General features: G+C 48.1%; 1 protein-coding gene across 1 annotated transcript in view; it reads left to right on the top strand.

Annotated features, from left to right (window-relative positions):
• Positions 1-22,827, top strand: part of LOC149349093 (synaptic vesicular amine transporter-like) — a 231,129-nt gene that overhangs the window by 193,135 nt on the left and 15,167 nt on the right. The window lies entirely within an intron of this gene.

Genomic DNA, 22,827 nt, shown 5'->3' with positions numbered 1-22,827 from the left:
CTACAGTTTTCCTGCTGCAGCTGCCCAGTTCTTGGGGGCGACTGACAGGAGTTCGTCAGCGTCTCCCGTATCCATCTCCGTTCCTCATCACCTGGCTCTCATCGCAACTCGCCAACCCGCGTCTGTGCTACCTGGAAGGCGTTCCCGCACCACCTGGGACGCTTTGTGGCCGATGAACTCTCTCCTTTTTATCCGTTTTGCTTTACGCGTGCCTAGTGTGTGTTTTCCTTAGTGTTTTCAGCATCATCAACATCATCATCATCGTCATTTATTGAACCCTTAAAGATCCCGTCTGGGACATTACATAAGGGGGGGGGGGGAAGACAGTGGTGTGAAACGGTCATACAACGGCATGTAAACATAAAAAAGCATAACAAAAAATAACAATAACAAGTTTGACGAGCAATTAGCGTCAGGTAATTCAAATAGTACAGAATATATAAGCCAAAGCAGTAGTATATAAAATTAAACATTAGAATGTACGGAAATTAAATAAGTGGGAAAACACTTGTGGGCGGGAGGGGGGTGTCGCAATGGCACAAGCAGTTGAAATTGCAGGCAGAGCATCGCGAGAGAAGTAGCTATAGTTGGTTCAAGTGGTCTGTTATTAGCTGCCTAAATCTGGTGGGATTAGTTTCGATAACAATGGTTTCAGGAAGATTGTTCCATTCTTCTATGGCGATGGGAAGGAAAGATTTGTTGAAAGCGTTGGATGAACCATGCAACCGCTGAATGCTGAGGGAGTTGAATAATCGGCGAGATGACCGTAAGGGAGCAGATAACAAAGTTAGGCGTAGTGCAGGGAAGTTAAAGTATAGTTTTTGTAAAAGGCAAAGAATTGGTACTTTTCTGCGGAGTGCTAATGGTTCAAGGCCGAAAGACGATTTTAGGTTGGTAACGCTGTGTCGAGACGAATACTGCGACGTTATGAAGCGCGCTGCCCGATTCTGGATAGCTTCGAGCATTTGTATTAAGTAAGCCTGGTGAGGGTTCCATATTGCTGAGGCATATTCCATTTTTGCGCGAATGAATGTTTCGTATGCTTGTTGTCTGATTGATGGATGGGGACATTGATAGTGATCTTCGGATAAAGCCAAGTGCTCTGGAAGTGCTTGCGCGAAGTTTGATAATGTGGTCTGACCATGTTAATTCGTTCCTTATTTCGACGCCAAGGTACCTGTATGAATTCGTTACTGACAGCGGCACAGAGTTAAGGGAGTACTGGAAATTAGTAATGGAACGTTTGCGTGATATGTGCATGCATTTACATTTCAAAATATTAAGCTGCATGAGCCAGTCGGAGCACGATTTCTGTATTTTATTTAGGTCGTCCTGTAATAATTCCTGGTCAGTGTTATCAGATATGCGGCAATAAATGACGCAATTATCCGCAAAAACACGGTCAGATGACGAGATTCCACATGGCAGGTCGTTGATGAAGATTAGGAAGAGCAGCGGAGCAAGAACGGAACCCTGGGGTACACCGGAGATAACTACGGTAGTTGCAGATGCGTGATTAGCGATGACGGTGAACTGCGAGCGATTAGTCAAGAAGCAGCGAATCCAGGAAAAGACTAAAGGGTCGAGTGACAGGCATGCGAGTTTACAGATGGGACGTTGGTGAGGAACGCGATCAAATTCCTTAGATAAATCTAGGTAAATGGCGTCTGTTTGAAATAAAGAATCTAGACTTAGATGAAGATCAGTTGTGAATTCGAAAAGTTGTTTCACATGAGAAGCCTGCCCTGAAACCATGCTGTTTGGGAAAGAAAAAAGAGTTTTTATCGAGGTGATTTGCAATATTGGAGTACAGTATATGCTCAAAGAGTTTACACGAGATGCATGTTAATGAAATGGGACGATAATTCGAGGGGTCAGAGCGGTCACCGGTCTTGAAAACGGGCACAACTTTGCTTGTTTTCCAATCGTCCGGAATTTGGCCGGTCTTTTGAGATTGGTCGAAAATGAGCTGTAGGATTTGACTTGACAATTCTTTGGTTCCTTTTAGGATTTTGGCATTGATGTTGTCCGGTCCTGGGGAAGTTGACGGCTTGAGATTTTAGATGAGCTTAGAAATTCCCTCAGATGTGATGGTAACAGGTGGCATTGAAGCAAAATTAAGTTGAGGTAAAGTAATCCTGTTGTCCGGTGGTTCGTGGGTGAAGACTGAGGTTAACTAGGAATTCATAGAGCGTTCGGAAAGCGGAACGTGTGTGCCATTTTGTCTTTTCAAAGATATGCTGTATGAGTAGTTTTTGTTGGGCGTTATCAGATTCCAGAAATTCTTTGGGTTTTCGCTTCTTTCATTGGCTCCTTTCCTTTAAAATATAAACACGGCTTCGTTTTGTTTGGTTTAATTCGTTTCTTTTCTTTCTTCAAACCTTCACGCGAAATCGTTTCCCTCAGCAGTCGGGAACTCGTCCACCCAATTCGCGACAATCTGGCGTGCACGACAGGACGAAACGGTGTTTTCCTTTTTCCCTTTCGTGAGTCTGTAAAGAGAGACGATGGCAACACTAAAGGAGTTGGTTGAATTAGGCGAAAAGATGGGGTTGAGAGATTCCGAGCTGCGTTCGTGGGTTTCCACTGAGCAGGAGAAGTAATGGGCTGCACGTGAAGCCGAATGCGAGCATGCAAAGTCGCTCACAGAGGCTGAAGAGCGGAGATTGCAGCTCCAGTTAAGGCTCGCAGAAGCTGGTGGGGGTAATCAAGAACCTGCGCCGGCGCCCTCAGCAGCAGTTAGCCCACACAAGCTTATCCCGCCTTTCGACGATCGCAGGGATGACTTAGATGCATACCTCAAACGTTTTGAGCGTATCGCAGAAGGGCACAGCTGGCATAAAAAAAAAATGGGCTACAGCGCTCGGTATGTCTTTGAGTGGGGAGGCTCTGCGTGTGTTCGTTCAAACCTGGGATTCTTTTATGACGACACAGGACTAAGTGACGTCAAACATGACGTGCACAAGACGTAACGCAGACTCCGTGATTTCTGAGGCCAGCAGAGCGGCCTAGCAGGCGCCGAAAAGAAAGCTACCGCCGGTCCCACGTTGAAGGCATCTATCGGCTATTGCGGCCGTCGCTATCGTCGCTCCGTTTGCGTTTGCACCGGCGTTTTTCCAGCGTTACGATGGATCCCGTTCTCGAAGTCGTCAACGAAGTTCGCGCGAATCGACACCTTTAGCATACCGTGTACCTTGTTATAGTTAGCGGAATACCGGGAGCCTGCCAACCGCCGGCGAGTAAGCGCTGATTGGTCCCGATGCTGCAGGCGCGCGCGTACCTGTCGGGTAAGTGGCCCCATCTGGCCACGTCACAGATTTCCGCATGGATTTGCTGCGCCTCAGTGATTCGTGGCTTCTCGTGTCCCAGTTTTGCTAGAACCATTGGTTCTAGCAACCCTGTTTTGCCCTATGACGTCATCATGCTTTTACTTGCGAGTTTGGCCTCTGGCGGCGATACCTGTATTTTAGTTCTTGCTCTTTTCTACGCTACAAGAGCTTTGTTGTCAGTATGAGTGGCGTTTTTGTAATCAGGAGCTGGTATTCTGTCGATACAAGCCAACTTCAATTTCTCCTCAGTGTCCCTTTAACATGCACAGGGGCAGTTAAGAAAAATGCCTGGAACTGCATCCGATGAAAGAACAAACAGCACAAGGTTTGCTGGCTTACACGACACCATCGTGCACAGCAGACGTCGTCTTGCTGACGTAACCCCTGCAGAAATGCTTTTCGCACACATTCTTCGCAACTAGGACATTCGCACGTTAACATTTTATCCAGCAACTTTACGTAGGGAACGTTCCGTCTGCAGAGCTCGGTGACGCGTAGGCCGCGAAAACCAGCGAATCCTGTCAGATACTCATACCATCACCTCCATACCACACACTCAGGAAACCAAGCTTAGGATTCAATTGGTACGCGTGGTTTATTTTATAGAATCGATAGAACTATATATAACAAGTAGTATCGATGCGGGTATCGATTGTACAGTGGTGAGCAGCCTTGTCTAGAGCGCTCGGGCGGTGCACTTCCTTGCAAACAAATCCAGATTTTATGGCAGCCTCTAGGGTCCAGCTGCAACGCTTGCACGGAAGTAGCGCCAGATAGCCTCGTAAACAAAGCAGGCACGAAAACTTTGCCCTGTAATGAGGGGCTGCTCTCTAATTTCGGTTTTTGTTACCAAGCGCGCACTGCTCAAGCGCTCTAGACAAGGCTGCTCACCACTGTACTTTGTGGGGACGCCTTCGTCCCCTGCGTTCGCTTTCCTGCAACGCACTAGTTCCTTGTGGTTAGCTTCCCCGCAACGCACTCCCCTTAGTTGTGTTTAACTAACAGGGGAGGGCGCTCGCGTCGCAGCGACACCAGCGCCACGGACGGCGTTTTGCTGCGCGCGCGCGGGGAGCGACGGGGTCTCTACTCCCTTTGACCGGGATAGCGAGCGAACGTTTAGCTCGCGGCTCCGCTCTTCGTCGACGGGCGCCTCTTGGTTGAAACTTGCTCCCGCCAAACCCGTCCCGCCCGGCCTCGGAGCTTATTCCCTCTGCCCTAGCGTGGGCGAACATTCGCTCGTAACCGTGCTGGTCAGTCGGACATCCTCGATCCCTCAGTGTATTTTGTTGCTAGCTGGCGTTATTGTTGTTATAGCAATAAATGCCTTGTTTGTGTCAGCCAGTGTGCCGTTCCTTTGTTCCCGCAGAGCAAGGCCTTCCGTGGTCGGCGAGCGCTCGCGACCATGGAGTGCGGTCCGCGCGGTTTTGAACTGTGTCAGCCGCGGTTAAACGGAGAGAACGTGTTTATTTCCCCCTTTTTAAACCCCACAACTTTCAATAGAACTATCGAAAGTATTACGTTAGTACTATCGATACTACTATCGAAAGTACTAACTATCGATAATACTATCGATAGATTTGCATCACTACCGTGCACCCTCTCCTACCGCTGGAACCAACGAGGGCACTACGCCCGGGAGTGTAGACGCCCCGAGAAGAGAGAGCATGCGCTTTCGGGAAGTGAGCGGAGCCACCGGTGAGCAACGCTGCACAGCCGGCGGCGTCAACAGCGGTGCGCAGTGAGTAACACAAACTCCTAGCCCCGCTGGCTTGTCGTTTGGAACCACCCAGCGGCACGCCAGTCCCGCTTATTGAGCCCAGAGTTGCTCAACGTAACTTCGTGGCTTTGCTAGACACAAGAGCGAGCGCATCCATGTTTGGTGACGAGCTGTGTGAGCAACTCCGTCAGAACGGACTCCGACTGCGAGAGAGCATCATAACTTTCCAATTAGCCAGCGGCACTGCGCACGCGAGCGGTGCCGCGCGGCTTGTGGTGCGGTGGGAGAAACGAGTGAGGCGCCAGCGCTTCGCTCACCTTCCCGGCCAGTCGGTTCCAGTTATTGTTGGTAGACCCCAGCGGTGCAGCCTTTCCGGAAGTCGCCTCATCGAAAGAGTCGTCAGTGGCAGTCTCAACTGTCGCTGGCAATGCTGCTATTTAATTCCCAGCCGAAACAGAATCTCTCAAAGTATGTGCAATTTTCCACGTTCCAAGCATGCCTGGTTGATAGGAGAATTAATTACTCTAGCCACCGGGCATTCATAAGTCCAATCACTGGTTGCAAGGCACAGCTCACGGTTAAACTCTGCAGTGCGAAGCAGATTAAATTATTACGCCGCTTCACCCCAGCGGTGCATGCTTGCCCCAATCCGCCGTCATTGAAAGAGTCGTCAGTGGCGGTCAGAACTGTCGCTGACAATGGTAGTATATAATCCCCAGCCAAAACAGAATCTGCAAGTACGTCCAATTTCCCATGTTCCAAGCATCCCTTGTTGGTTGAAGAAAAAACTATTCTAGCCACCGGGCATTCATAAGTCCAATCATTGGTTGCAAGACCTCAGCTCAAGGTTAGGATCTGCAGTGCGAAGAAGATTAAATTATTCCGCGGCTTCGCCTAAGCGGTGCATGCTTGCAGCAAGCCGCCTTCATCGAAAGAGTCGTCAGTGGCGGTTTGAACTGTCGCTTACAATGGTAGTACATAATTCCCAGCCAAAACCAAATCTCTGAAAGTACATCCAATTTTCTACGTTCCAATCATCTCTTGTTGATCGGAGAAAACTATTGTACCGACCGAGCATTCATAAGTCCAATCATTGGTTGCAAGGCCTCTGCTCAAGGTTAGGATCTTCAATGCGAAGGAGATTAAATTATTCCGGTGCTTCACCCCAGCGGTGCAGCCTTGCCGGGAGTCGCCGTCATCGAAAGTGTCGTCAGCGGGAGTCTCAACTATAGCTGACAATGGTAATATATAATTCGTAGACGAAACAGAATCTCTGAAAGTACGTCCAATTTTCCACGTTCCTAGCATCCCTTGTTGATAGGAGAAAGACCTATTCTAGGCACCAGGCATTGTTGTAGCGCACAGGAAAGCTCGAACCCGGGCTCTATTTGGTAGCGTGTTGTGTCGATGGGCTGAGGAAAGTCTGAAGCTTTGAAGATTGGGGAAATACGAAAACAAGCAGGTTTAATGGCAAGAAACTAAGACACTTATTTACATAAATTTACAAAAGAAGAGCAAGGAATCAAAAATTAAGAGTTCATGACGTCGAGCGACTGGATGAGCCTTTTACCCAGGGCCCAGAGCGTTCGTGCTCACTTTGGGCGCAGGTTAAATAGCCCAAGGCTCCGCCCTTTCACCAGGCGGCAATTCTTCGAGCCACAAAAGATCGGCACCACACGACAGAGCCAACGAAGACACCTGTTGAGAGCCCACACGTGGGAACTGGCGAGGAGGAGCGTAAGTCCGCATCTCTGTCGCACTGAGAGGCAACCATACTGTTGTCAGCTCGCGTCCATCGAACACAGGTGTGGCCTGATGACGTCGCAGCCGCAGCTTCGCCGGCTTCCTCTGATTCGTTCCGGTTTTTTTTTTTCAGACGAGGGGCAACCTTTCTTCCCCTGTCGTCGGTTGCTTCTCGAAGATCGTTGACACCGAGCCGAGCGTGGGAAGAGCATCCATCGACCATTTCCCAGCTGGTCATTCTTTTTGGTGCGGTCATCTTGGGGGTCAACGACCTTTCGAGATATCCGCTGTTGAATCCACCACCGTTTGATCGTGGGTCTCAAGATGGGTCGTAACAGCTACCTCCCCCGCCAGACGAGTCTCGGCGGGTAGCAGTCATCGCTGCGGCGCGAAGAGACGACTTGGGCTAATTGCGCGCAGAAGTATGCCAGAAGCCCTCTGCCGCTCGCAACGTGGTCTTCTATTACTTCGGCAAATTCTTTGAGGCGTCTCTGGAACTTCAACCACATGCGCAAGCAAGCACTCAACTTCCCTCCGAGCAAACCAGTTCCAAAAGAGGGAGCTACAATCTGGTTAAATAGCCGTTGAGAAAAGCCCACACTGCAACTTCTCAGGACCCACGTAAGCTAATAAAACCAAACCTGCTACGATACACATTCACACTCAAAAACGCACGAAAAAAAAACTGAGTAGCAATTTTGGTTACATGAAGACCACCCCGGACAGCTTAGAAAGAACGGCTAAGTGCGTCCGCGTTTCCATTTAATTTGCCCTTCTTGTACCTTATCTCAAAATGATACTGCTGCAGAATCAGGCTCCACCTCAGAAGGCGACTGTTCTTTGATGTCCGAGTTTGCAGCCACGAAAGGGGACAATGGTCTGTCTCTACGACGAATTTGGAGCCTCAGAGGTAGCATTGTAATTTCTGGATAGCCAAAACAATGCAAGCGCACTCTTTTTTCCGACGCGCAGTACGCCATCTCTCGAGAGCTGAGTTTTCGGCTTAGGTAGAGCACGGGATGTTCGTTGCCGTTGTCATCCCTCTGGTAGAGAACTGCACCTAGCCCTCGATCACTGGCATCACATTGGACCGTGAATTCTCGGTCGTAATCAGGAGCTCGCAATATCGGGCGGCTAATCAGTGCTGCCTTCAAGTTTAAGAACGACGCTTCCTTTTTTTCGTCCCAGACTACATTTGTCGGCTCTGTCCTGCGGAGAGCATCGGTCAGGGGGCTTGCCAATGCTGAATAATCACGGATGTAGTGATTGTAATATCCCGTGAGCCCTAAGAATGCCCGAATGTCCGTCTTTGTTCTAGGCCGCGGGTAGTCTGCCACCGCCGAGATCTTAACCTCACTGGGTTTCCTGAAACCTTGGCCTACGTTGTGACCCAAATAATCCACTGTTGCTCTCGCAAGGTAATACTTCTCGGCCTTTACAGTGAGCCCAGCTTGACGCAAACGGCTTAGCACTGCTCTCAGATGCGATACATGGTCCGCCCATGAATGTGAGAAGACAGCAATGTCATCCAAGTAGGGCACCGCAAATGCTTCACAGCCCTTCAGAACCCTATCTATGAGGCGGGAAAAACTAAAGGGAGCATTTTTGAGCCCGAAGCTCATCATTGTTGGTTGATAGCTTCCCGTTGGAGTGACGAAAGCTGCGCATCTGCTGGCGCGCTCAGTGAGCGGCACTTGCCAGTATCCTCGAGTAAGGTCTAGCGTGGTTACATAGGCTGCTCGGCTGACCTGTTCCACTCTCTCCTCGATATTGGGAATAGGATACACTTGATCCTTGGTGAGAGTATTTAACTTCCAATAGTCTACTACCGGCCTTGGGTCTTTACCCGGAGCTTCCACCAAGATCATAGGCGAAGCGTATTCGCTTTCGGAGGGCTTGATTACTCCTAACTCCAGCATGCGCTTTACCTCCCTATCAAGGATATCTCTCTGCCTAGGAGAGAGTCGATAGCACCTTGACCGCACTGGCCTCTCGGAGGTTAACTCGATATCGTGCTTAATCAAATCAGTCCTTCCTGGCCTGTCTACGAAGCAGTCATGAAACTCTGCTATCAGTTCGCCGAGATCAGACAACTGATTTTCTTTTAGTTCTCCTCTCTGCTTAGTCCTCTTGAGAAGTCCCTGCGCGCTGCTTTCCTCTCCGCTTAGACAGATAAGGTTGTTTAACAATACTGCAGACTGGGCGAGTTGGTTAACATACATCTTGAAAAATTTAGCGCGACACACAAGGACCGAAAGAGTAGACGACACGAGCGCTGACTAACAACTGGAAGTTTATTCGAAAACACGTAGAATTATAAAGGAAGAAAGTGCGATAAAATCGTTGGTCAAAAACCAAAAGAAGAAAACTAAACACAACAGTCACCGCCAGCTCCTGCTATCAAGACGCAAAGCACTTGTCCAGATAAGCTACCTCTTTTTCCCGTATAGTAACGGACGGTTTGGCCACGCACGTGTTATGAGCCTTGGCGATACTATATGCCTCGTAAATTTCCCTACACAACACGTTGTCATTCTTGTTGTCTTTACGAGGCATATAGTATCGCCAAGGCTCATAACACGTGCGTGGCCAAACCGTCCGTTACTATACGGGAAAAAGAGGTAGCTTATCTGGACAAGTGCTTTGCGTCTTGATAGCAGGAGCTGGCGGTGACTGTTGTGTTTAGTTTTCTTCTTTTGGTTTTTGACCAACGATTTTATCGCACTTTCTTCCTTTATAATTCTACGTGTTTTCGAATAAACTTCCAGTTGTTAGTCAGCGCTCGTGTCGTCTACTCTTTCGGTCCTTGTGTGTCGCGCTAAATTTTTCAAGATAAGGTTGTCTTCCATCTCCTCAGGAAGGTTAAGCGTTAGATTTACCGCTGCTTCTCTGTACGTAAGGCTTCATTAGGTTGCAATGGTAAATACGCACTTCTTTGCGCTTTCCTGGGGTTTTCACCACGTAATTGGTGTTATACAGCTTGGCAACTACTTCTGCAGGCCCTTCCCACTCCACTTCGAGCCTATTTTGCCTTGAAGTTCTCAGCAACATTACTTTGTCACCGATGCAAAACATCCGTTGACGAGCTGTCCGATCATAATAGACCTTCGAACGAGCCTGGGCTGACTTCATCTGGCCTCCACGAGTTCTTTAGAGTTATGTAGACGATCCAGCAGAGTCAAGCCGAACTCTACTACTGTCGGGTCTTCCCCGCGCCCTTCCCAGGCTTCGCGTACCATTCGCAAAGGTGAGCGCAGTGACCTTCCGTACACCAACTCGGCGGGGCTAAATCCTGTGGATTCATGCGGCACTGACCGCAAAGCGAAAAGCGCTGCAGGTAGGCAGGCGTCCCAGTCGCGTTTGTTTTCGTAGCATAGTCCCCTAAGCACACGCTTTAGAACAGAATGCCACCTTTCTACGCTGTTGCTCTGCGGATGATGGATTGAGCTATGCACTATCTTAATGCCGCACCGCTCTAGAAATGAGGTAGTGAGGGCACTTGTGAATACACTACCCTGATCACTTTGGATCTCGGAAGGAAATCCGACTCGAGCAAAGACTGATAACAGTGAATCCACGACGCTCTCTGACGTCACCTCGCGCAGCGCGACAGCCTCTGGAAACTTCTTTGCAGGGCATAACATGGTGAGGATATAACGACACCCTGTCTCTGTCACGGGAAGTGGCCCAACTACGTCTATCACCAACCGGTGAAACGGCTCAGTAATGATTGGGACTAACACCATCGGTGCTTTCCATTTATCTTGCGCCTTTCCGACCCGCTGGCACGTGTCGCGCGACCTCACAAAACGCTCCATATCCTTGAAACATCCAGGCCAGTAGTACTCTTGCAAAAGCCTCTGCTTTGTCTTATTGATTCCCAGGTGGCATGACCACGAATTGCCGTGAGAAATTCGAAGTAAGTCTTTTCGGTACTTCTGCGGAACGACTAATTGGTCTCGCTCCTCTCCCCGCTTATCCGTGTATAAACGATAAAGCACACCGCCTCTCATTCGGAAAGCAATATTCCCCTTTGCTCTCTTATTTGTTCTGCGGAGCTCTCTGATCTCCTGTATTGTCTGGTCATTGGCTTGCTCCATAGCCAGCTCCTCTCGGTTCCCGCTCAAGAGCGTCGTGAAACTACTTGACACTGGCGGCAAAAGGGCACTATCGATGATTTCCTCGTTCCGCGGTTCGTTAAGCTCACCACCAGGTTGACCGGTCTCGGGGGCCTCACTAGCGCGATTTCCTGAACCCTGTTCATCCGTTTCCTCCACCAGTTTCACTGCTGTTTCCTCCATAGGGGAATTCTCCTGAGTAAGCTGTGTTGGAAGTTCTCGCGCCTTCGAACGTGTTAATGCCTGCACCACTCGGTCTCCAAAAAGGATCCCCTTCTCCCTTAGTAGCATATCAGATTTGTTGGAAAACAAATACGGATAGCATTTAGGTAGCTTTCCTGAAACTGCAGCTTCGGTTGTAAGCGTACCGAAAGGACTCTCAGTTACCACTGTCGCTATAGGCAAGCACACGCTTTGTTCGTCCACTACCTGGCGGATCCATGAACATTGGCCTGTGTAATCGGATGGTGACACATACGACGGATGGACAACATCCATCGTTGCGGCTGAGTCGCGCAACACCTTGCATGGCTTCCCGTTCACTACCAAATCATGCATGTAAGGTTCCAGCCGCTTCATGTTTTCATCGCAGTCACTGACATACGAGAACGCCACCTTTTCTTTTCGCCAGTTCATTGCTATGTGACCCGGCTCATTGCATCTGTAACAAGTGAGCGGCCTCCTAGCCTCAAACGCGGCTTTTTCTTTCTGTGCTTTGGCCACTTTTGCACCCTTCTCACTGTCGTCCTGTTTTTGAGGTTTGTCGGAAGGAACCTTCCTTTCTTCCTTCTCGACTGTAGAGCTCGCAAAGTGCCTCTCGGGACTATAATTCGCACTCCTTCCGAAATTACGGGGCCTATCAACTCTAGTGGTGTTGCTAAACTGCAGGCGCGAAGCGTACTCTTCAACGAGTTCGGCAGCTTTCGTCGCCGACGCTACGTTGCCCCGGTCCCTTAGCCAATTTCTCTCCTCTTCAGGGAGGCAGTTGTAAAACTGCTCCAACAAAATTCTATCAACTACAGCGTCCCGGTCGCTATATGACTCCGTACTCTTTAGCCACTCAACCAAGTTCACTTTCAAATTGTAGAAGAAATCGGGATAGCTCTCGTCCCTCGACATCTTAGCTCCCCGAAATCTTTGCCTGAACGTTTCGGCGCTAAGTCTATACTTTCGTAGAAGGCAAGCCTTGACCTTCTCGTAGTTGTCCGCGTCCTCCATGCTGAGCCGCGAGACAACCTCCGCTGCATCGCAGGGCATAACATTCAGTAACCTTTGAGACCAAGTCTCTTGACTGTAGGCGAGGTTCTCGCAGGTTCGTTCAAAATTTGCAAGATACAGACCGGTATCCCTTGATACCACATATGGCTGCATGTGCTTAGACATCTTGAACCCAGTCTCCTTGCTGAGAAGAGGTACCACTTGCTGGGGACAATTGCCCGACCTATTGCTCAACTCCATTTCTAACTTACGGAGCTCATTCTGCCGCTCCAATCTTTTTGCTTCATTCTCCTGCTCTTTCTTACGTCTGAGCTCCTCTTTGTCCCGCTCTTTCTTTTTTTCTTCGATGAGGCTCCATGCTTCAATGAGCTCCTCATCATCTGCCCCCAAATCAGTAATGGCCTGAATTATCACGGGTTTTCGTGTCAAACCCCTTGTCTCAATCCCCAATTCCTCACACAACTGCAACAGGTCCGGCTTCTGCAGCTTCGGCAGATCCATGATAGCTCTGAGTCTGGGCTATTTCCAAAACCACTATGCAAAAAAAAACCTCTAGGATTTAAGCACAGGTCTCTACCAGTTCTAAAATTTAACCCGCTTTTAGAAGCTGGTTCACATCAGAAGAGAAGCCAAGCACTCACCCACACATGTGACCATGTCCTGAGACAGCTGCCCTCTCGCTGGCCGACCGTTGTTGCCGCTTGTAGCTTCAGATCCCACCGCTGATCACCAGTTGTCGTGGCGCACAGGAAAGCTCGAACCCGGGCTCCATTTGGTAGCGTGTTGCGTCGACGAGCTGAGGAAAGTCTGAAGCTTCGAAGGTTGGGGAAATAAGAAAACAAGCAGGTTTAATGGGAAGAAACTAAGACACTTATTTACATAAATTTACAAAAGAAGAGCAAGAAATAAAAAATTAAGAGTTCATGACGTCAAGCGACTGGATGAGCCTTTTACCCAGGGCCCAGAGCGTTCGTACTCACTTTGGGCGCAGGTTAAATAGCCAAAGGCTCCGTCCTTTCACCAGGCGGCAATTCATCGTGACACAAAAGATCGGCACCACACGTCACAGGCAACGAAGACACCTGTTGAAAGCCCACACGTGGGAACTGGCGAGGAGGAGCGTAAGGTCGCATCTCTGTCGCACTGCGAGGCAACCATACTGTTGTCAGCTCGCGTCCATCGAGCACAGGTGTGGCCTGATGACGTCGCAGCCGCAGATGCGCCGGCTTCCTCTGATTCGTTCCGGGTTTTTTTTTCAGACGAGGGGCAACCTTTCTTCCCCTGTCGTCGGTTGCTTCTCGAAGATCGCTGGCACCGAGCCGAGCGTGGGAAGAGCATCCATCGACCATTTCCCAGCTGGTCATTCTTTTTGGTGGGGTCATCTTGGGGGTCAACGACCTTTCGAAATATCCGCTTTTGAATCCACCACCGTTTCATCGCGGGTCTCAAGATGGGTCGTAACAGCATTCATAAGTCCAATTATTGGTTGCAAGACCTCTGCTCAAGGTTAGGATCTCCAATGCGAAGAAGATTAAATTATTCCGGGGCTTCACCACAGCGGTGCAGCCTTGCCGGATGTCGCCGTCATCGAAAGAGTCAACAAAACTTGGGTAGGGCCTAGTTGGTACATGATGTTGTGAAGGTAAAGGATGCGCAATCAAAGGATGAACCACGAAGAAAGACACAGGGACACACACAAGCGCAACTAACAACTGTTTATTTCTTCCTTGAAACGCTTACTTATACACCTGGCCACGCATGCTCAAAAGCAATCTCTAACCACAATAGTCATGCCAACGGCTGTTAACGCAGACGCGAACGCAAAAAGTTGATTTCGGCAACGTACAGAGCCACGGACGTGTCACTGATACAATCTACTGCGTTTTCCTTTATGTGGAAAGCTTCCAAAGCCAGCCGCGCTTGTTCATTTTTACTTTTTCCCAGTATCACGGTCTCGTCAAGTCGCGGTGCGCAATTGCGGCAAGAACTAAGATGGGACACAAGGTGTGCCCCTTTGTCTGTGTTGTTCCTGACTTTATTCGCATGTTCCCTGAGTCGCTCGTTTATGCACCCTGAGTCTTTCTTCGTGGTTCGTCCTTTGATTGCGCATCCTTTACCTTCACAACATCGAAAGAGTCGCCAGTGGCACTCTCAACTGTCTGGCAATGCTGCTATTTAATTCCCAGCCGAAACAGAAACTCTCAAAGTACGTCCAATTTTCCGCCTTCCAAGCATGCCTTGCTGATAGCAGATATAACTATTGTAGGCACCGGGCATTCATAAGTCCAATCATTGGTTGCTAGGCCTCTGCTCCAGGTTAGGATCTGCAGTGTATAGAATAATAAATTATTCCGGGGCTTCACCCCAGCGTTGCATGCTTGCCCCAATCCGCCGTCATTGAAAGACTCGTCACTGGCGGTCAGAACTGTCGCTGACAATTGTAGTATATAATTCCGAGCCAAAACAGAATCTACTGAAAGTACGTCCAATTTTCAACGTTCCAAGCATGCCTTGTTGGTAGGAGAAATAACTATTATAGCTACCGGGCATTCATAAGTCCAATCATTGGTTGCAAGACCTCAGCTCAAGGTTAGGATCTGCAGTGCGAAGAAGATTAAATTATTCCGCGGCTTCACCTCAGCGGTGCATGCTTGCAGCAAGCCGCCTTCATCGAAAGAGTCGTCAGTGGCGGTTTGAACTGTAGCTTACAATGGTAGTACATAATTCCAAGCCAAAACCAAATCTCTGAAAGTACATCCAATTTTCTACGTTCCAATCATCTCTTGTTGATCGCAGAAATAACTATTGTACCGACCAGGCACCCATAGGTCCAATAATTGGTTGGAGGGCCTCTGCTCACGGTTAGGATCTGCAGTGTAAAGAAGATTAAATTATTCCGGGGCTTCAGCCCAGCGGTGCAGCCTTGCCGGAAGTCGCCTTCATTGAAAGAGTCGTCAGTGGCAGTCTCACCTGTCGCTGACAGTGGTACTATATAATTCCCAGCCGAAACAGAACCTCTGAATGTACGTCCAATTTTCCACATTCCAAGCATCCCTTATTGATAGGGAAAATAATTATTGTAGCCACCGGGCATTCGTAAGTCCAATAATTGGTTGCAAGGCCTCTGCTCAAGGTTAGGATCTGCCGTGTAAAGAAGATTAAATTATTCCGGGGCTTCACCCCAGCAGTGGAGCCTTGCCCCATGCCGTCGTCACCGAAAGATTCGTCAGTGGCAGCCTCAACTATCGCTGAGAATGGTACTGTATAATTCCCAGCGGAAACAGAACCTCTTAAAAAGGTACGTCCAATTTTCCACGTTCCAAGCATCCCTTGTTGATTGAGAAATAACTATTGTAGCCACCGGGCATTCATAAGTCCAGTCATTGGTTGCAATGCCTCTCCTCAAGGTTAGGATCTGAAGTGTAAAGAAGATTAAATTATTCCGGGGCTTCACCTCACCGGTGTAGCCTTGCCGGAAATCGCCGTCATCGTAAGAGTTGTCAGTTGCTGTCTCAACTGTCGCTGAGAATGGTACCAATAATTCCCAGCTGAAACAGAACCTCTCAACGTACGTCCAATTTTCCACGTTCCAAACATCGGTTGCTGATAGGAAAAATAATTATTGTAGCCACCGGGCATTCATAAGTCCAAACATTGGTTGCAAGGCCTCTGCTCAAGGCTAGGATCTGCAGTGCGAAGAAGATTAAATTATTCTGTGGCTTTACCTCAGCGGTACATGCTTGCCCCAAGCCACCGTCATCGAAAGAGTCGTCAGTCGCGGTCTGAACTGTCCCTGACAAGGGTACTATATAATTCCCAGCCAAAAGATAATCTCTGAAAGTACGTCCAATTTTACATGTTCCAAGCATCCCTTGTTGACAGAAGCCAACTGCCACAGAAACCAACGGGCACAGGGGATTTTTTTATTAATTTATTTATTTTGTGGTGTTGATTAATTTAGAATATTACTGAATATGTCATCGCTTAAAGCTAATTGATTAGAAAAGCAGAAGAAAAAACAACCACATGCCGCCGGTGGGATCCGAACCCACGACTTCCAAATTACGCGTCCGGTGCTCTACCTCTGAGCTACGGCGACGGCTGTCAAATTTTCTGCTTTCGGGGGTATTTTTGGTTACAAGTAACCTAACCTTGAGAGTGTTCCTCAGCGCCACCCACGTTCATAAGCGGCGGGCTAGAACGTCCTGAGTTACCGCAGGTGTGACGTAGAACGTCATCGAACGGAGAGGGTGGAAGCTACGTGAGAACCCTCTTATGCTTCCTATGGCGTCAAGGCTGCCAGAACCGAGGCCCTCGCTAAGCAGTTAAGCATACAAGGGAAGGGGTGAGGGGCTCGTTATAAATATGACAGAAGCCAACAGCCACAGAAAACAACGGGCACAGGGGATTTTTATTTTTTTTATTAATTTATTTTGTGGTGTTGATCAATTTAGAATATTACTGAATATGTCATCGCTTAAAGCTAATTGATTAGAAAAGCAGAAGAAAAAACAACCACGTGCCGCCGGTGGGATCCGAACCCACGACCTCCGAATTACGCGTCCGGTGCTCTACCTCTCAGCTACGGCGACGGCTGTCAAATTTTCTGCTTTCGGGGGTATTTATGTTTACAAGTAACCTAACCTTGAGAGTCCATGGTAGAGAGAGGGTGTGGTAGATGGTCCTTGGTGATCACAAAATGAACAAGGGAGGGGAAAACCTCAGGTTGCTTGAGCCAACGTTTCGACAAGGGGACTTGTCTTCGTCTGGGCAAAGCGTTCATCATTGGGAGGGATTAAATAGGGCCTTCGCTCCGAGGAGGAAGGCCCCGGGGGTGGGGAAGGAAAGTGGTGTGAGAGGGGATGCGTGTCAGGAAGGGGAGGGAGGAGAATCTTGATTCGTTAAGCTGAAATAGTGAAAAAACATGTATCCCGGGGGTGTGTAATGAACAAAGGCTTTGAATGGGCTGCGACCGGGGGTTGGCGCTGGATGGACCTGAAAAACCCAGATAAGAGGATTAGTCAGCGTGGTACACGGAAATAAGAACAAGGCAAACAAAATAGGCTGACCCTGGAAGGAGAAAGAAAAGGGGGGGGGGGGCATTTCCAAGGAAGGAAAAGGCAGGGGGGGTTGGGGAATGGCTCCAGTTCAGAGAAAGCCAAAAGGTGGGGGCAGAGGGGGTAACAGGAATGTCATAGTTTCCGAGAACTGGTAGTAGGGGATTAGGAGAAAGAAAAAAAAAGTGAACAAAGGGAGAGGGTGAGAAGGCCGGAAATGTGGTGGAAGATATGACGTGGGAAGGGTGCAAAGAGCGATAGTATACTCAGAAGTACTTGTATTTGGGCGTGTTGGTTCATAACTTTTCAGGAGGACACAGGGGCGCAACAAAAGACACAGACATAGACGCAGACAGGGACAAGCCCCTCTCCCCGTCTACCTCCACGCCCGTGCCGCCCATCCCGCCCCTGTGTCCTCCTGAAAAGATAATATACTTATGCGAGGTTCTAGAAAATGGTCTGAGCACGTGCAAGACATTTGTTAATTTAAAATTATGCTAACCCTGGAATGTACCTGAGAGATTCCAGGTTTCCTCTAGACATGTTAATCCCTGTTGGTTGCAGTGTTTTAAATTTGTGGATTAGGAATGCTTCTCTGTATTTTCTGTCCCTAGTCGATTTGAAGCCTGACTGAAGAATGAACAATGTGAGTTTGTCGAATTTGTGATGGCGTTGATTAAAATGGGTCGACACTGCCTTCTGTTCATTCCGTGTTGTGTCAGCCCGGTGCCCGTTTACCTTGCACTCATTGTTTGCCCGGTTTCCCCGATATATTGTTTCTGGCAGAAGGAGCACTGGAGCATGTAGGTAATATTGGACGATGTGCAGTCAAAACTAGTCTTTATATCGAAACTGAAATCGTTTGCCGTACTTTTAACCGTAGTGTCCCTTTGTAAATGTTTGAATAATGGAATTGAGTGGGCGAGTTGGTTTTCCATCTTGACAGTGAAAGCACTCAAAAAGACGAGGACGACAGAAAAGGAAAGACATACAAAGCGCTTACTTTCAACTGATTTTATTTCATGCGAAAAAAACAACTTTATACTCATAGTAATCACTTGCGCATGCTCACAAGAACATTACCAACGAGTGATAGCTGGCACGTTCTTTCAGATAACCGGCATGCCCGATGTAAGATAGGACATCTCTTTATCCGACAACAAAATTGACGGAGCGCTTACGCAATCATCGCCCGCTCGTGCTATCTCAAGAGCCTCCACAATCTCTCTCGTTATTTGACATCTACTTTTAAAAAGTACCTTACACCTGTGAAAATCGGGACGGCAACCTTCCTTGCTTTTCTTGCTTTTCCATTTGCACTTCAGACAATGGATACGTGGAAAACAAAAGAGGTGGGCACTTGAGTATCCATTGTCTCAAGTGCAAATGGAAAAGCAAGAAAAGCAAGGAACGTTGCCGTCCCGATTTTCACAGGTGTAAGGTACTTTTTAAAAGTAGATGTCAAATAACGAGAGAGATTGTGGAGGCTCTTGAGATAGCACGAGCGGGCGATGATTGTGTAAGCGCTCCGTCAATTTTGTTGTCGGATAAAGAGATGTCCTATCTTACATCGGGCATGCCGGTTATCTTAAAGAACGTGCCAGCTATCACTCGTTGGTAATGTTCTTGTAAGCATGCGCAAGTGATTACTATGAGTATAAAGTTGTTTTTTTCGCATGAAATAAAATCAGTTGAAAGTAAGCGCTTTGTATGTCTTTCCTTTTCTGTCGTCCTCGTCTTTTTGAGCGCTTTCACTGTCAAGATGGTAAATGTTTGCATGTCTTGCATCTAGGTCGAGAGCATGAAGTTACTGTCGGTGGTGCTTTCTTACCGAGCCTAGCATGCACAAGAATGTCCTTCAGGTTTGTGTTGCGTCTATATGTTACCCTTGGTGCGTCGGGAAATATTTTCTTGAGACGGTCGTTACCAGTTAAAATGGGGTCGTATTTCCGCAGGATATTTATGTTTGGAAGCGCGTTTGAGTATTTCGTTATAAGTGCAGGAGGTCGTTGACTGTTAGCTTTTGTTCGTTTTTTAAGAACTACATCTCGTTGGAACGCATTATTCAGGGTTGTCTGAGGATGGTTTCTGGTGATTAGTGTGTTTTTTAGCGAGTGTAGGTGTTTCAGGTAGTCGTCGTCGTCGCTACATATTCTTCTTAGTCTCGTTGCCTGTCCTACGAATATACCTTGTTTGCAGTGTCTTGGATGATGGCTAGTGAAATCTAAGTATTGTTGTCGGTCAGTGGGCTTCCTGTAAAGTGTGGTTTTGAGCTTGCTATTTTCTAAACGGACAGTGGTGTCAAGGAAATTGTCTTGCGTTTTCGAGGAGTTGAAGGTGAATTTAATGCTGGAGTGGCATGAATTGAAATGTGTGACGAATGTCTTCAGGGTCTCAGCCCCATGCTCCCATATCATGAAAATGTCGTTTATGTAACGCAGGTATATAAGTGGTTTTTTTAGAAATTAATTTAGAAGTTTAGATTCTAGTAGCCCCATAAAAATGTTCGCGTAAGTGGGTGCGAAGGGAGTGCCCATGCTTGTTCCAAATACTTGAAGGTAGTAAGAAGAATCGAATTCAAAGTAGTTGAGTGTTAGTACCAATTCAAGTAGCGTGAGGTACACTTCAGTTTCGTGCGGGCGAGGACTTTGAGTTAGAATTTTGGAGAGTGCGTCGATACCTTCATTTATGGGAATATTTGTGTACAAAGCGGCGACGTCAAGTGTGACAAGTATGCTATCTGCTGGGATAATGGAAGCGTCATTCAAAGGCTCTATTATGCGGAGAAAGTGCGGTATATCCTCGACAAAGGAAGGGAGGTGGGTGGGAATATCTGCAAGATAGTTGTTCAGGAAAATTGATAAGTTCTCTGTGGGCGTGTTATTGTTTGAAAGGATAGGTCTGCCAGGGATATCTGCGGTAAGTTCATCAGCGCCACCCACGTTCATAAGCGGCGGACGTAGCACGTCCTGAGTTACCGCAGGTGTGACGTAGAACGTCATCGAACGGAGAGGGTGGAAGCTGCGTGAGAACCCTCTTATGCTTCCTATGGCGTCAAGGCTGCCAGAACCGAGGCCCTCGCTAAGCAATTAAGCATACAAGGGAAGGGGAATGAGGGGCTCGTTATAAATATGACAGAAGCCAACAGCCACAGAAAACAACGGGCACAGGGGATTTTTATTTTCTTTCTTAATTTATTTATTTTATGGTGTTGATCAATATAGAATATTACTCAATATGTCATCGCTTAAAGCTAATTGATTAGAAAAGCAGAAGAAAAAACAACCACATGCCGCCGGTGGGATCCCAACCCACGACCCCCGAATTACGCGTCCGGTGCTCTACCTCTGAGCTACGGCGACGGCTGTCAAATTTTCTGCTTCGGGGGTATTTATGTTTACAAGTAACCTAACCTTGAGAGTGTTCATCAGCGCCACCCACGTTCATAAGCGGCGGACGTAGAACGTCCTGAGTTAACGCAGGTGTGACGTAGAACGTCATCGAACGGAGAGGGTGGAAGCTGCGTGAGAACCCTCTTATGCTTCCTATGGCGTCAACGCTGCCAGAACCAAGGCCCTCGCTAAGCAATTAAGTATACAAGGGAAGGGGATTGAGGGGCTCGCTATAAATATGACAGAAGCCAACAGCCACAGAAACCAACGGGCACAGGGGATTTTTTTATTATTTATTTAATTTGTGTTGTGGATCAATTTAGAATATTACTGAACATGTCATCGCGTAAAGCTAATTGATTAGAAAAGCAGAAGAAAAAACAACCACATGCCGCCGGTGGGATCCGAACCCACGACCTCCGAATTACGCGCCCGGTGCTCTACCGCTGAGCTACGGCGAAGGCTGTCAAATGTTCTGCTTTCGGGGGTATTTATGTTTACAAGTAACCTAACCTTGAGAGTGTTCATCAGCGCCACCCACGTTCATAAGCGGCGGACGTAGAACGTCCTGAGTTACCGCAGGTGTGACGTAGAACGTCATCGAACGGAGAGGGTGGAAGCTGCGTGAGAACCCTCTTATGCTTCCTATGGCGTCAAGGCTGCCAGAACCGAGGCCCTCGCTAAGCAATTAAGCATACAAGGGAAGGGGAATGAGGGGCTCGTTATAAATATGACAGAAGCCAACAGGCACAGAAACCAACGGGCACAGGGGATTTTTTTATTATTTATTTATTTTGTGGTGTTGATCAATTTAGAATATTACTGAATATGTCATCGCTTAAAGCTAATTGATTAGAAAAGCAGAAGAAAAAACAACCACGTGCCGCCGGTGGGATCCGAACCCACGACCTCCGAATTACGCGCCCGGTGCTCTACCTCTGAGCTACGGCGACGGCTGTCAAATGTTCTGCTTTCGGGGGTATTTATGTTTACAAGTAACCTAACCTTGAGAGTGTTCATCAGCGCCACCCATGTTCATAAGCGGCGGACGTAGAACGTCCTGAGTTACCGCAGGTGTGACGTAGAACATCATCAAACGGAGAGGGTGCAAGCTGCGTGAGAACCCTCTTATGCTTGCTATGGCGTCAAGGCTGCCAGAACCGAGGCCCTCCCTAAGCAATTAAGCATGCAAGGGAAGGGGAATGAGGGGCTCGTTATAAATATGACTCTCAAGGTTAGGTTACTTGTAAACATAAATACCCCCGAAAGGAGAAAATTTGACAGCCATCGCCGTAGCTCAGAGGTAGAGCACCGGACGCGTAATTCGGAGGTCGTGAGTTCGGATCCCACCGGTGGCATGTGGTTTTTTCTTCTGGTTTTCTAATCAATTAGTTTTAAGCGATGACATATTCAGTAATATTCTAAATTGATCAACACCACAAAATAAATAAATAAAAAAAAATCCCCTGTGCCCATTGGTTTCTGTGGCTGTTGGCTTCTGTCATATTTATAACGAGCCCCTCATCCCCTTCCCTTGTAAGCATCCCTTGTTGATAGGAGAAACGACTATTTTACCGACCGAGCCTTCATAAACACAATCAATAGTTGCAAGACCTCTGCTCAAGGTGAGGATCTGCAGTGTAAAAAACATTAAATTATTCCGCGGCTTCACCCCTGCGGTGCATGCTTGCAGCAAGCCGACGTCATCGAAAGAGTCGTCAGTGGCGGTCGGAACTGTCGCTGACAATGGCAGTTTGCAGTTCCCACCCAAAACAGAATCTCTGAAAGTACGCCCAACTTTCCGTGTTCCAAGCATCTCTTGTTAATAGGAGAGATAACTATTGTACCGACCATGCACCCATAGGTCCAATAATTGGTTGCAAGGCCTCTGCTCAAGGTTGGGATCTGCAGTGTAAAGAAGATTAAATTATTCCGGGGCTTCAGCCCAGCGGTACAGCCTTGCCGGAAGTCGCCTTCATTGAAAGAGTCGTCAGTGGCAGTCTCACCTATCGCTGACAGTGGTACCATATAATTCCCAGCCGAAACAGAACCTCTGAATGTACGTCCAATTTTCCACGTTCCAAGCATCCCTTATTGATAGGGAAAATAATTATTGTAGCCACCGGGCATTCATAAGTCCAATCATTGGTTGCAATGCCTCTCCTCAAGGTTAGGATCTGAAGTGTAAAGAAGATTAAATTATTCCGGGGCTTCACCCCAGCCGTGCAGCCTTGCGGGAAGTCGCAGTCATCG

Source organism: Amblyomma mixtum, chromosome 3 (genome assembly GCF_055824585.1).
Source record: "Amblyomma mixtum isolate Tamu chromosome 3, ASM5582458v1, whole genome shotgun sequence".
NCBI classification, from domain to species: Eukaryota; Metazoa; Arthropoda; class Arachnida; order Ixodida; family Ixodidae; genus Amblyomma; species Amblyomma mixtum.
Note: the sequence above shows the minus strand (reverse complement) of the source record. Positions and strands in the feature narration are given on the sequence as shown.